Source organism: Rhamphochromis longiceps, linkage group LG3 (assembly GCF_057381845.1).
Source record: "Rhamphochromis longiceps isolate RC_006_pf linkage group LG3, R_longiceps_female_GT1.1, whole genome shotgun sequence".
Lineage (NCBI taxonomy): Eukaryota > Metazoa > Chordata > Actinopteri > Cichliformes > Cichlidae > Rhamphochromis > Rhamphochromis longiceps.
The window spans coordinates 1,698,453-1,714,811 of NC_140559.1; the positions used below are offsets into that span (position 1 = coordinate 1,698,453).

General features: G+C 41.4%; 1 long non-coding RNA gene across 1 annotated transcript; it reads left to right on the forward strand.

Moving 5' to 3' along the window:
• The first annotated feature begins 4,054 nt into the window (after positions 1-4,054).
• On the forward strand, positions 4,055-8,407 carry LOC146672475 (uncharacterized). The gene is made up of 2 exons (XR_014908254.1): positions 4,055-5,361; positions 5,583-8,407. It is a non-coding gene; the product is annotated as an uncharacterized LOC146672475 (long non-coding RNA).
• The last annotated feature ends 7,952 nt before the right edge of the window (positions 8,408-16,359 follow it).

A 16,359-nucleotide genomic window follows, 5' to 3' on the forward strand; every position in this document is an offset into this window, starting at 1 on the left:
CAACAGCAACCACAGCCTCCCAGACACTGTTCAGAGAGGTGTACTGTTTTCCCTCCTTGTAAATTTCACATTTGATGATGGACCACAAGTTCTCAATGGGGTTCAGATCAGGTGAACAAGGAGGCCATGTCATTAGTTTTTCTTCTTTTATACCCTTTCTTGCCAGCCACGCTGTGGAGTACTTGGACGCGTATGATGGAGCATTGTCCTGCATAAAAATCATGTTTTCCTTGAAGGATGCAGACTTCTTCCTGTACCACTGCTTGAAGAAGGTGTCTTCCAGAAACTGGAAGTAGGACTGGGAGTTGAGCTTGACTCCATCCTCAACCTGAAAAGGCCCCACAAGCTCATCTTTGATGATACCAGCCCAAACCAGTACTCCACCTTGCTGGCGTCTGAGTCGGACTGGAGCTCTCTGCCCTTTACCAATCCAGCCACGGGCCCATCCATCTGGCCCATCAAGACTCACTCTCATTTCATCAGTCCATAAAACCTTAGAAAAATCAGTCTTTTTTTTTTTTTTTTTTTTTGCCTGTCCCATTTGGTTCTTTAGCCATCAGAATTGTTGTCTGAAGACCAACAAGGATACCCAATGGATTTACTTTGCCAAATGATCAGAAAAATCAGTCTTGAGATATTTCTTGGCCCAGTCTTGACGTTTCAGCTTGTGTGTCTTGTTCAGTGGTGGTCGTCTTTCAGCCTTTCTTACCTTGGCCATGTCTCTGAGTATTGCACACCTTGTGCTTTTGGGCACTCCAGTGATGTTGCAGCTCTGAAATATGGCCAAACTGGTGGCAAGTGGCATCTTGGCAGCTGCACGCTTGACTTGTCTCAGTTCATGGGCAGTTATTTTGCGCCTTGGTTTTTCCACACGCTTCTTGCGACCCTGTTGACTATTTTGAATGAAACGCTTGATTGTTCGATGATCACGCTTCAGAAGCTTTGCAATTTTGAGACTGCTGCATCCCTCTGCAAGATATCTCACTATTTTTGACTTTTCTGAGCCTGTCAAGTCCTTCTTTTGACCCATTTTGCCAAAGGAAAGGAAGTTGCCTAATAATTATGCACACCTGATATAGGGTGTTGATGTCATTAGACCACACCCCTTCTCATTACAGAGATGCACATCACCTAATATGCTTAATTGGTAGTAGGCTTTCGGGCCTATACAGCTTGGAGTAAGACAACATGCATGAAGAGGATGATGTGGACAAAATACTCATTTGCCGAATAATTCTGCACTCCCTGTACATTGGGAAGATGGCCCCAACTGACCGCGTGCTCAGTGAATACCTCAGGCAGCAGAAACCCAAGAAAGAGGAGGGAGACTAGGAACCATCATGGAAGGACAGGCCCCTGCACGGTATGTACCACCAGCAGATAGAGGAGGTGGCTGATATCCAGAAATCCTACCAGTGGCTGGACTAAGCTGGACTGAAAGACAGCACAGAGGCACTAATCATGGCAGCACAAGAACAAGCTCTGAGCACAAGATCCATAGAGGCTGGGGTCTATCACACCAGGCAAGACCCCAGGTGCAGGCTGTGTAAAGATGCCCCAGAGACAATCCAGCACATAACAGCAGGGTGCAAGATGCTAGCAGGCAAGGCATACATGGAACGCCATAACCAAGTGGCCGGCATAGTGTACAGGAACATCTGTGCCGAGTATAACCTGGAAGTCCCGAGGTCAAAATGGGAGATGCCCCCAAGGGTGGTGGAGAATGACCGAGCTAAGATCCTGTGGGACTTCCAGATACAGACGGACAAAATGGTGGTGGTAGACAAACAGAAGAAGACGGCCATAGTGATCGATGTAGCGGTTCCGAATGACAGCAATATCAGGAAGAAGGAACATGAGAAGCTGGAGAAATACCAAGGGCTCAGAGAAGAGCTTGAGAGGATGTGGAGGGTGAAGGTAACGGTGGTCCCCGTGGTAATCGGAGCACTAGGTGTGGTGACTCCCAAGCTAGGCGAGTGGCTCCAGCAGATCCCGGGAATAACATCGGAGATCTCTGTCCAGAAGAGCGCAGTCCTGGGAACAGCTAAGATACTGCGCAGGACCCTCAAGATCCCAGGCCTCTGGTAGAGGACCCGAGCTTGAAGGATAAACCGTCCGCAGGGGTGTGCTGGGTGTTGTTTATATATATATAAAAACAACACCCAGCATGCCCCTGCGGGCGGTTTATCCTTCAAGTACCATGACTCATAAAGACAAATGACAAGTACAGACTCCATAATCCTTCCCCACTTCTTGCTACTCACACCCATGTTGTCTGTTCCTAGAAACACGTCTACCTTATTTGCTTTTAGGATTTTACCTGCTTTAACAGCTTGATTTCCCTAATGATTTGCATGTTGGTGAAGTAGGTTCACCTTTGATAACCTTGCTTGTGTTTCTTTAAGCCCAGAGGTGCGTCATTTCCAGATATGTTTTCTTTTGGAGAAGCACAGGTATGAAACATGCGCAATAATACCACTATATTTAGTTTTCAGAGCAGCACAACTACATGTAGTTGTTTTATTGTCAATAAAACTCTTTGAAACATGAGCATTATAGAATGCTTTATTGGTCAATATACCATAGAAACGCGTTAAATAAAAGCTTAAAGTTTGCTTTGGTGCCACTGCGAAAACATTTAATGACATAAAAAACCTGTTGGCTTTATAGAACATCTGCAAGTCCACTTATTACCTTTTTAAAAATTACAGATAGGCCATAATTAGAAAAGGTAAGGTGATAATCAATAAACTGGTTTTGCCTTTGATCAAAGTTCAGAAAATGCACTAAACATAATACTGTAATAGTTTAGATAAAAGTGTTTATAGCATTTGCTTATCTACACGAATACAATAATATTATTAATTAACATTCATTAAAACATTTTTATTACCATACCATTTTCATAACTCCACACGTCTTCACTTTCTACAGAAAGTTCACTCCCTCCTGATGTCCTCATTTGACAGTAAAATATATTAAGAGATCAAATAAACACCTTGTTAAAAGTCAGCCCCAGTCAGCAGATGATCAGATGAGCTGCTTTACTGTGAGCTTAACTAAAAAACTTAATAGACTGGAGATAAGAAACCTTAATGTTAAAAATGTGTGATAAAAATGTTGGTACAATAATAATTATAACTATATCTGTTATACAGATTCCAAGAATGGATGGAAGGTGTTCACTGTTCATCCTGCTGCTCTCAGGTCAGTAATATTAATATCTTCAACATTTGAAATATAGCTTTTAAACACACTAAGGAACACTGATGTGATTTAGGTAATCAGATTACATGTAGAGTTAAAAAAAACCCGTCTATTCATTAACACATCAACCACAAGAACAGAGAGAAAGTCTTTGCCTCACCATAACATGATTCTTATATTCAATTTAAATTATGTTACATATAAAAAAATAAATATTGGATTTATTGATTTATTTATTTGGGTGTATTTTATTTATTTATTTACTTTTTTACAGCTATTTCTATGATAGCTATTGAACCAAATAGTTACTGTGAATTACTGTCATGAACAACAGCCAGTTTATCCCTCTTGCCAGTCCTAAGCCCAGATAGAATAATTACATTTCCATACTGGATTGTTAGCACCCCGAGTTAACACTTGCCAACACCAGTGCTGTTGATGAGCTTGGTGCTGGCACAGGAGGAGGATAGGTGAATGTGTGTAAAGGAAAGGCAGTATGATGGTTGAGAGTAGGGATTTTAAATATAGTGACTATGACTGTAAATGGAAAGAACTGGCTGGTGTGTTGCAGACAATAAAGGTACAAACATTGGTACTGGCATTAAATAAATTAACGATGTAAACTTAATTTAAAAAACAATGCTCCTGAATAAAATTGTTTTAATTAATTAAAATGTTGTAATTATATTCAAGTTGATCTAGCATTTTCCTTCATTTGAGATAAGTTCAACTAATTATTTTTGATCAACTTCAACTATTTTGCCCCCAATATCTTCTAGTTTTTGTTTTTATTGGTTTTCTTTTTTGAAATATTACATAAACATTGTAAAAAAAAGCTCTTCGCTTGTTTACTTTTGTTTGAGTTTTGATGTTCATTTTAACAGCCACAATAAAGGCTCACTTTTTGTTTAATGATAGGTTTTGTATTGTTGATTGTCATTTATGCTTAGAAACATTTACTCATATATGCTTAGAAGTATATAATCATTTGTAGATTGAAAGAATGTTTCATCCTAAGAGGTCTGTAACAACTCTGTGTAGCATGAAGAGGGGGTGAGTTCACCCCCCTACAGAGGAGAGATCGTATCTTCCTTTGCTGATTTATGGTATAGCAAGCACACGTATATCTGTTTAAGTATAAGAGCCTTTTGTTAGATGGACTCAGACACCTGGCACCAGCTTTAGGGAGTCTTCACAGGGTCACATCTTGACCTCACACAGATCCCACAGATCCCACAGATCCCACACACACACACACACACACACACACACACACACACACACACACACACACACACACACACACACACATACACAGGCAAGGTACTCTTTGTGTGAATGTAGACGTCATATGTTAATGAACTTATGTATATTCATGTAACCTCAATAAAAGGACAGTGGTACGGGAGAACGGACGAGAGCAACCGGGTCAGGCGAGGGAACGGCGCCTCTTCGGTCTCTCCCGTGCACGAGTAACATGAAGAGCTTGCCTACTTCGTGTCTTGCTTTGCGGTGTAATTATAATGTCTTAACGTTCCAGCGAATAGGTTTATGCTACAAACCTATCATTAATTGGTCCTTCGATGCCGGATCCCTGGAATCGCATTCACCGAGGGGAGGAGGACACGCTGAAAGACTGACGTCAGCCAGGAAGTTCCTGTGGATTCGCTGTCTGTCCTTCTCCTCGATGAATGGCGATCGGCGGGATTCGAGGCCGATATTACACGCTAAGCAACACCGAGTAAGTTTAGAGTCCAACTCTATAACTGTACGTCTTCGCCGCTCAGTGGGGTGTTGTCTGTGGCCGCTCAGTGGGGATAAAATTACGTCTTCGCCGCTCAGTGGGATGTTGTCCGTGGCCGCTCAGTGGGGATAAAATTCGCCGTCTAAGTGGGGCGATGTACAAAACCGCTCAGTGGGGTTTTTTTGTACAGAAGCATTAAGTCGCGGAGTTGCGCAGTTCGAACTTTTTTGGTTCTCCGCCGGTTTGTGGGATGTTGAGAGGTTCCGCGGGGTCCAGATTGTGCTGGACAGTAGGCCTATTTTGTGTTATTGTTATTTTCGTCCTCGTTGTTGTTGTGTGTGCGGAGCAGACCGCGTGGTGTGTGACGTCAGCAGCTGTTGTTGTTATCATGGGTTTCTAAGCAACCAAGAGTGAGTCGGAGGGAGAAACACGTTTGTGCTGGACTTTGCTCCTGGCAGCACAAAGTATCTATGTAAAAAAGAGAGAGAGCGAAGGCTCCACAGCTGCGCGGGTGCACGCGAATGCGGTCGCGCGGGTTTCATGCGGACCTGAGCCGTGCGGTTAATCGCAGGCGTATAAATGGAAGAGATTCAAATGTTAGAAGTTTTCAGAAAACACACCAGCCTTGAAGAGCGTGTGGAGAAGGCCAGCCCACATCAGCAGCTATGCTCTGGTGGGTGGCTTTCCCCCCACCCCTTCCTGACACAAAATGTTAACAGCCTGTGTGCCAAACCATAGACGTAATTGAGGTGGATAGTTGTTAAAAGTAATCTACATTAAGCTTGTGGTTGCTTAAATTCAGTACAATGACATGTGAGGTGAAGTGATATAGGTAAATATTTAAACTAATGAAGTGCATAGAGGCACTTGTCCTGTGTGAAAGACTGTCGTCTTATTATGAGCCATTGTTGAGATATAGAGCACACCTGTGAAAATAACTAATATGCTGAACCCTGTATGACACATCTAGAAGTACATGATGGAGAGCCCAGGCAGTGGTTGAGGTCAAAGATCAAGCTGGTTGGGGCCCATCATGAAATCAGACCTTGGAGCCACAGCAAGGACCATGAAACTGCCGGCAAAATAGAGGAGAGGATTGTCCACAAGATGGGAGCTGAGGCCAGGAGAGAGACTTCAGGAGGATCAGAGATCATCTTCAGCACAGCAGACATGACACAGAGAGCTGTGCTACTGAGCTTCCAGGAGATTTTAAATAAAATGAAAGATTCAATATTGACGCTGAGGAAGACAACTAAGGTGTACGACGTGCTCTGCCTTAAACCTTCAGCAGCGTTGGAACATGAAAACTCGAGGGATGAGGAGCGTGCCAAGCTCCATCGACAGCGCAGAAGGAGTTCGAGGATGACATCATGATTCTGTGAAAGCACAGGAACCAGAAGCTATGGTGGTGATGACAGCAGTTTCCTATGTGCATACGATGACACTCTGAAGGCTGCTGGGATCATAACAGCAGTAAGATAACTGAACCCTGCACCCTTTTCACAGAGGTGTTTCTCTGCAGAGCGTGGACAATTAAGGCGTCATAAATATCCCCCTCACAGGACGAAGGCTTGAATGGGGTAATGGGAGGCCATAAAACTAGAGTGCTGAGAGGTCTGCAGCTTTGGAAATAGCTGAGACCCATGTTGACAAATAACAAAACCAACTGGTATGTTTGAATGTTTATTCTACATACATTTGGACTCTGGTCCTATGGACAATGAAACAACTGGAAGAGACATCCATGACGCCCTGCAGAACTCAAACCACCCTGCAGAGACATGTGATTTGCACACCCGGAGAAAACACCACCAAGCTGAGATGTTTTTGAAAATGTTACTTTCTTATTTTCACTATTAAATTAACAATTTCTTTGTTTGTTTGTAGGATGCAGTTTGCCATGAGATGAGATCAATGAATGGGATAACTGCTAATACATTTGTTAAACTGTGTATTTTTTCAGTAATTTAGGGTGATTTGACACATGCTGAATATAACAATGTTTGCTTTGAAACGGTCAGACATGAGGTATTCATAACTGGGAACTTTTCTAGCATAAAGGTCAAAAGGGGGGAATGATAGGTTTTGTATTGTTGATTGTCATTTATGCTTAGAAACATTTACTCATATATGTTTAGAAGTATATAATCATTTGTAGATTGAAAGAATGTCTCATCCTAAGAGGTCTGTAACAACTCTGTGTAGCATGAAGAGGGGGTGAGTTCACTCCCCTACAGAGGAGAGATCGTATCTTCCTTTGCTGATTTATGGTATAGCAAACACACGTATATCTGTTTAAGTATAAGAGCCTTTTGTTTAGATAAATCTGCTAGACTTCTAGGCGCCAGCCTTGGGGAGTCTTCACAGGGTCACATCTTGACCTCACACAGATCCCACAGATCCCACAGATCCCACACACACACACACACACACACACACACACACACACACACACACACACACACACACATACACACACACACACACACACGGGAATGCTGATTCACTGAGAAGTGATGCACACACATACACATGCACACGCTTGTGCAATGAAGAGTGATCCACACGCACACACACATACACGCTGATGCAATGAAGAATGCTTTGCTTATGCTGATATGCAAAATGCTGCACACAAACATCCCAATGCATAATTTTTATGAGGAGCCATTGATTACCATTAAATACTTAGAATGTGTTATATGTCACCCAGAGGGCATTTATGTAGATTTTAGGAATAAGGTCTAAATAAGTTTGGTTATGAAAACAATGTCTGTGCGTGATGTCTGTTTATGGCTCAAGGCCTTGACTGAATTCTTTGCTGTGCTTCACACAGCCCTGATGAGGAACAGTGGCACAGAGTGAAAATGATGAATTAATAGTGTAAGTTTTAGGTCGGAGTACGGCATTTTCTGTCATTGAGTTTTAATTCAAGGAGGAACAAAAGGTGTTACGGCACCTGAGGTTCTCATTCCCACACAATATTGTCCCGGCAGGAAGCAAAATGTTCCTGTGAATTTCTGGTTGATTGTTTGGTTTTGTTTAGCGCTAGCTTGATTTTATCAGTGAGCTTTGGCTTGTGTTATTTCTCGTAAGCGAGAGAGGGATAGTTTTATGCTTGGACATGTCTGCAACGGGCCCTAGTTTGTGTTATTTTAGTAGTATTTTGTTGGTTATGTCTGTTTTCGTTTTTGTTACAGTGCACTGGAGAAAAACATCTGAGAGGTGTGATCCACCGGTGGTGATATGTTGATATTTTGTGAGTTCATGATTTAACAATCAGCTCTTTAAACAAGGCCTGAAAGATTGAAATTTAAAGCGCTATAAAATATTATTACTGTAAACAGTTGCAAAGTGTGCTTCTCCATGATTGTAATTGGCTTGGGAGAAATTCACTTATAGGGAACACTGATCTAAAAGGATTGCACCGAGTCAATCCGGCCCAAAAAACAACAAGGAATTGTTTTCCTTTAAAATGATGACGTCATCTTGCTGGTGATGGATGCTCGAATAGGTTGCGCGTGAGACTCCATTATCAGCAACATCTGGTATGAATGTGTATGGAGGTATGCATGTGAATGGACTGTGATGGACTGACGACTAAAAGTTTTGACTGACTTGATACTGAGACAATGACTGCACCAACTTTAGGATTAGTAAATGCCAATAAACAATTCATAAACAATTCACCCAGCCGACAAGAGAAGGGTGGATGCTTCGCTTTGTTTTGTTTTGTTTTTTCAGGAGCAGGAGGATAAGAGAGACTGGAGGAGGAGACTCTAGCTTCACATAAGTATGAACTGCAGACTTAACACTGTGGTTGCTGATTTTGAGTTACCGATGTTTGCATTAAGAAAACTGTGCTATATTAGCTGTGTTTTGAGTAAGGTATCATGTTATATTATTGGGAATGCCAAATGCTACAGTGGAGAAGACTTTTGATACCACTCATGACTGGAATATGTTATTATTAACCATAGCAGGCCACTGTAAAAAGTCAATTAAATTTTATAGAGGAAAATCGCCAAAATTGAACAATACCTATGAATGACTGGCCACATTCAGAATAGAGATATGCAATAATAAACATTGGTCCACGTGATTTAGGTTCTCACTTGAAATAGTAAGTTATTAAATGTAGAATATAATCGACAGGGACATTTGATAGGATGTGGTACTGCAAAAGAACAAGAGCAAAGTAAATAAAGAAAATATTGTGTTTAGTTTGGATAAATTCAAATTAAAATGTACCATTACACTCAGAGGATCAATATGAAATAAAACATATGCAAAATTTGTAGGAAGTACATGACTGATAAACTGTTCTGTCCTGAGCGTTTGTTTCTAGAGCACCCACTTGACCACACCAACAGTTTCTCGCCACCGAGGAGGGGTACTTGCAAAAAGAATAAAATAAAAATCTGAGTTTAACAAAACATTTTAAATGTAAATATCAAGCTTACCTTTCTTTTTCCATGAAATGTGCTTGTGGGCACGCCAGCCATTTTGAAAAGGTGGGCAAAACAATTGGCAAGGCCACACCCCCACACATGTGATATAATTTTAAAGGTACTGTTGCCCTCTCTAAGAAACATCAGGAATTAGAGGAGTGGCAAGTAGAGTATGCGAGCTACAAGCAAAAACTAAAATGTGTACTACAGTGTGCAAAAATGAAATACTGGGTCATCAGGGGGTCATGAGGGACATTTATAAAACTAAAAGTCCCACTAACCTTAAAGTGCACTTGAAAAGCCCACACAAGAAGGTTAACCTAGCTTACCTAGAAGACCTCATCAGGGGGAGCACACTCCCCCTCCTTGAAGAGCTCACCCACTCAACCCGCATCCCCAGAAAACAGCTAACCCCAGATAAGGCAGCGTGATGGATCCCGAGACAACAGGACTGGGACATCTAAATAAAGGTGTGAAACAATCGCCTTCAAAAGGTTATCAATTCACTTGAACCAAAATTAGGACCACACGGTGCGGCAAGAGTTAATAGTTATTAGTCTCAACACCCAAGGATAACCAGAAGAGCTTGACTGATATGATGGAACTGGGATTTTGTTACACTTAATTTTTGCAAAACACAAATAAAACTAAATTGAAACTAAGGATTTTCAGAAAATAAAAACTACACTAAACTAGCAAAGAATTGGTAAAAACTAATTACAACTGGTAAAAATTGAAAATCTGGAGTCGAAACTAAATAAAAATAACAACTAATGGAAATGGCGAAAAGTTTAAAACCCTGGTGCAGAGATTGGCAAATCTGACCAGGAAACGTTATAAAATGGATTGTCAGGACAGTCAGCGTTAAAGCCACTTTTGACAGTCCATACTAGGATGGCATTGGACATCTTCGGGGCGGAAGAGGGTTGGTGTGACCAAGGTGTGGTTTGGCTTGTTGTATGTACATTTCAAAATGTTACAGCTCTGGATGGACCAGTTACCAGGGCATGGAAGGATGACAGACTTTATTACATGAGGAGAAGGGACATTTTCGGGATCGAAGATCCTCAGGGATGACAAGGCTGGAGCAACGGTACTCGAGAGAAGAATTTCTGATACCTTCTGAGATATGATGTCACCAACCTTCTCTTTTAAGTGTCTAGCTCCGGTGAATTGACACATGGGAGTGTGTCAAAAAAGGGGGAAGTGGAAGTTGAGTTTGAACATCAAACAATGGTGATATGAAAATTTCTATGAGTTTATTTTTGTGTTTAATAAATTAGCTATGGTAAAACTTAAGCTTATAATGTGTTAGACTTAGAAAGGGTTCACTAATTTTTGATTTCTTTCACACACACATAGATTATGATTAGAATGAGTCCTGAACATAATATTTTAAACCAAATTTGAATCATTAGAAGAACAATGGATAACAATATTAGATTATCAAGGCTAGGGAGAGAGGTGTTTTGGTTTTCTGTCTCTTGCAGAGAAAGGAACAGACACCAGACGGGGACCCGGAGATGTGAGGACCCTTCACAGCAGGGACAGATGTAGGGACTGCCGAGACAGCAACTGGGGTCAAGTGTCATGACGTTTGGGCTCCTGGAGAAGATGGATCCCACAAACACAGCAATAACCATGAAGGGGTTGGCGAAAACCAGGAACACCAGACCAACGAGGTTCAAGAGGCTCTTGGCAAAAAGGGGGACACGCCGGTGACCCCAAAATACACAGATCTTTGTTTGAAATCGGGGCATAATAATCCCCAGAACTGTGCAATGACTAAAGGGTGGTCTAACCCCGGAGGTCGAAGAAAGAAGCTGAGAATCACCCAACTGGAAGACACTGGTAGCTGCAGCAATAAAAATAAAGGTTAAAAGCTCCTTAGACAGAGGTTCTAGTCTAAGTACATTTGAAAGGTATAAGGGGGCATTAAAATGGGAGTGGAAAACTGGAGCACCAAAATAAAGCTGTGGGAGAATTGGGGAGTGATGGGAGAGTCATCTGTAACTGCTGTTATGGTTGTAAATCTAACTTTGCTTGCAGCTGAACTGCGTGAACACAGAGGTCATCCCACATATGGTCCACCCGTTAAAGGGGGACAGAGGGCCTCAGGATCAAGAAAACCTGGACCTTGCGACCCTGGAGTGCATGTTGTAAGTGATCTCTTTCAGAGATCAAAAGGGGGAATTATTAGATTATTCTGTTATTATATGTTACCTTATATATGTAATCAAAGTAGTTGAATTAGAATACTGCTGTAGATCACATTATACCCTTTAATATAGAGTGTGTGAGCTGTATGTAGTTTAGTTCTCATTATACTTTTGAGTTAACAGAACATATTCACATATTAGTTCATTAGATAAATGTGCATCACTCTGTATCCTTGATCTGCTGGGAATGTGTTACACTGTTTTCTTGACATGCTTAAGTGTTGAATCATGAAGAGAAGGTTGTAAGCAGGAGACTCTGTGTCTAAAGACAGGGGAGATAGATAGACCACATTCCACACCCCCACCTTACAGAAAGCAGAGAAACAACTGCCGAGGTCATAACTTAGGCGCTGTAACAGAGAAAGAATGTGATGTTTTGGCTTTTACGACTAGCTGGGGGCCACTAGAGACTATAAAAAGCTGAGCAACCCGTCACCATTTTGAGACATGTGCCTGACCCTCTGGTAGCATCTCTCCCGTCCGGACGTTGTAATGCTCTGACTGTTGAATTGTATGGAAATAAATGATTGTTGATTGAGCATTTATACACCGAGTATTGTCCCTCCTTCAGCCCAAAGATTCAAAGAATTGGGAGAATTCAACAATATCCAGGTGAAAAGGGATTCTGAGCTGGTCAACTGATCAGGATGCACTCAAAGCAGCGAGAAGCCATTAAGCTGAAAACGGAGTGATAATATCAAGCTTAGTTAGCCTTTAGGTCTTTGGAGGCAGCTGATCCCGAGCAATATCTCCGGTGTGGGAAGAGTTTGAGGCCATAAAGAACCACTTTCAGATTTCCTCAAAACAATCTTACCTTCAACATATGTTACATATATTTAAACATAATTACATGTTTTTGCCTCTTTTTGCTCTTTTTATTGTATAAGTCCCGCTAATGGATTAACCAGTAGGTCTGTCTTTTTGGTGTTATTGTTGTCTCTGTTTAGCCTAAATAAGTTTGATGTTCAAAGGCGCACAGTGAGGTGAAATAAAAAGTACAGAAATCTGTGTAAGAAAGAATAAAACTAAATAACATGTAAATAAATACATGTCTTTATCTGATGTATTAATACCATATGTCCCACCTCATACTTGCACCACATAGTAAATATTTGTAATTGTTATTTCTGTAAGTTTGTCTTTTTCAGCCCAAGAGCCCAGTTTCAACAATAATTAGTGATACTTTTTTCAGGAGGACTTTCCACTCTTCCTCCCGACTCCAGAGAATACCACTTTGTGAGCCAGCTGAAGACCTGGACTGAAGCTCAGAGTTACTGCAGAGAACACTTCACTGACTTGGTCACCATCTACAACAGCGACATCAACCAACTGCTTTTCTCAATGGCACCAAACGTTGATGACTACGACACCCACTAAATATACACACACACACACAAGGTAATCAGGTAATCACACACAGGAGGGAAGAACAGCTGAACTTAATACACATGAGGACCGGAGGAGACAAGCTGAACACAATGGCAACAGACACAGACTTTCAAAACAAAACAGGAAATCTAGGACCCGAACCGGACACAAGGGGGGAGGACACAGAACAACCAGAACAGAGGAAAATAATCACAAAACGCTGGGTCAACGACCCAGGACCATGACAGTTTTGACTTTAAAGTAAAAGTCAGAGGTCAAATGTGATATTAAATATTTGAATCTTTAAACCTGGGCTAATCCACTAAAATTTAAACAAGTGTACTTGGAATTTTATTGATCATAATGTCAACTGTTAGATTACATACACACGCACTTAACAACAACATTAGATAAGTAATTTGACAAATAGTTAAAAAACTATTTTTCATCACCCAACATATAAGTGAACAAATTTCAAATTGTGGATGTTCAAATGAAGTGCGTAACTTCAGAAAAATGAAACAAAAAGGGAGGAAAAGCTTGAATTTCCCTCTTTTCCACTTTCTGATTAAACAATCTCAACCAACGTTGCAAATCTCAACAAAGCTTAAGAATTTGAAACGTGCCAGAGTTTCCCCTTCTTCTCTCCCTATTACTACTATTACTACTGTGGGCAATTGTGGCTCAAGACGCTCAAGAGTTGGGAGTTCGCCTTGTAATCGGAAGGCTGCCGGTTCGAGCCCCGGCTTGGACAGTCTCAGTCGTTGCATCCTTGGGCAAGACACTTCACCCATTGCCTTCACCCATTGAGAGAAATGACCACACGTAAAAACTATTTTACAAATCATATGCTCAAACCTGAATACTGATATTTTATGCAAAATTTATTAAGTTCAGCTTCATGAATTTGCTCATTTTCTCTTCTAAAACACTTTCTTTATATAAAGGATCTACGCACCTGTGTCCAGTTCATTTTATGAGAGAGAAGAAAAATATGCTGAAATTACACATTTTCACAATTTCTTGTTAAACTGTTAGAATTTCAATTTAGTTTTACATGGCGCCATTGACCTCCACCTCCCCAAACTGCTCAGAGTGACACACACACCCAAGCTGTAAACACTTTAATTGCGTGTGGTAAATAATAAAATAATTGCGTGATAAAAGCAGAATTTTTATTATCATTACTATTATTTATTATGTTTGTTTTATTGGTCACAAAGTTGGGGGAAAACCCTAGTTCCCCTTATTTGCTTTGAATCCAGTGTCCAGCTCACGTTTCATGTCTTGCGCCTTTCATATCAGGATGACGCCTCTCACATCACCATGGCAACCATAGTACAAACCACACTACATTGGTTTACAACCACCATCCACATTCCTGAGAGGCAGTCGTAGTTTTGTGTCTGTTAGTATCAGAGTGTAACAATCTTAATCCAAAGCTATTCTACAATACACGTGTGAAAGTAAATGATAAAACAAATGTGTTGTATGAGTTATGAGGTAATTGTGAAATTTTAAAATAATGGGTTATGTAAATGTCAAAGATAAAAAGTAAATTCAAACGTGTGATCAGATTGCTTCGTGATTATGTGTGGATTGAAGCACGCAGTTGTAAGTTACACAAATCATTTTACACATTTGTAAGTCTTAGTTTATGCTTGTGGAGCGTATCAAACATTTTTGCAATACGTTTGAGTCAAATTTCCCCCATTTTTCTGCTCAGTGGGGGGATTTAGCTCTAGCTTATACAGCCAGGATTTTAAACCTTGGCGTGAATGGAGTCCTCATACACATGTGGAGTAGCTCATTGATGAGCTGGGAATGATACTATCTTCACTGTGGAGAAAACTGTTGTCTCTTTTGTGTGGAGCTAAACATAGTCAAGATTCACAGATCCTTTTTTTTTTACCTCATACCTGAGAAACTTTTCTCTCTAGAACGGAACAGGTCAGTTCTTACAAACTGCACTTTTGTCTCATTGTCTTAGAGAAAAACAAATTGCATCTGAAGAGGCCCACCACTGACCCACGGAGGTTTCTTCCTGTTAAAAGGGAGTTTTTCCTTCCCACTGTCGCCAAGGTGCTTGCTCATAGGGGGTCATGTGATTGTTGGGTTTTTCTCTGTATCTATTACTGTACAATCTACTGTACAATATAAAGCGCCTTGAGGTGACTGTTGTTGTGATTTGGCGCTATATAAATAAAATTGAATTGAAAATTGAAATTGAGTTTCTACGGCATCATGCAGTATATCACCATAACCACCTACAACAACCCAGACACACAGTTATGCAGAAGTCTGTGACCCCAGCAAGATAAAGACCTGGCAATCTGGATTGCACTTGATTTCCAACCATTTTTACTTGTGGGTGATAAAGGATTCAGAAAGTTTATTCATGCATTGAATCCTATGTATGCACAGAAAGTTCCACAGAGTGGAATATAATGCTGTTCCCTCTGAAAACACCATTCTTGATCCAAGATTTAAGAAGCTGGTCTTTAATGACAACAGAGCGGTGGATGAAGCTCTTCAGAGAATAACTGCAGCAGCAAGATCCAGCAAACCAACTCCACTGCCAGGGGACCAAGAGGGAGAAGAGGGTAAACAGAAGGAGCAACAAGCATCTGCTCTTTGGAGGTTCTTTGAAGAACAAGCAACTACAGACAAAGGAGCTTGCAAAGAAAAGCGTCTGGACTTCTTTAAGTTGCTTGAAGACGTTTCACCTCTCATCCGAGAAGCTTCTTCAGTTCTAAGGTCAAATGGTGGAGAGTCCCAGATATAAACCTAGTGGGAGTGACCGTTAAGGCGTCTGGGAAGGGATCTCAAGACGCCTCCAGACGCCTTCACGCCCACTCACATCCTGGGCCATCTGACCTCAGGAATTCGCATGACAAGGTGGGGCCAGGTTTCACAATGAACACACCCGAAACTCTGGCTGATTGGGTCCCACACCCAATTTCACACCTTGGCTCAGGTGATTAGAGGATCATCAGGGGGTCCTTTTGTCCCTCCGTGGGGGGTCACTCCCACTAGGTTTATATCTGGGACTCTCCACCATTTGACCTTAGAACTGAAGAAGCTTCTCGGATGAGAGGTGAAACGTCTTCAAGCAACTTAAAGAAGTCCAGACGCTTTTCTTTGCAAGCTCCTTTGACTACGATGACCTGGATGACTGAGAACCTTCACAGACAAGCAAGTACAGACACTACCAGAAGGAATCCCTCAGCAAATGCAATACTGGAAGTGAGATCCTACATTGATGGGGCCCTTTGCCAGAGAAGTGCAGACCCACTGAGCTGGTGGGATACCAAGGCTTCAATTTATCCAAGTTTTGCCAAAGTGACGACACCGACACTGTGCATTGTGG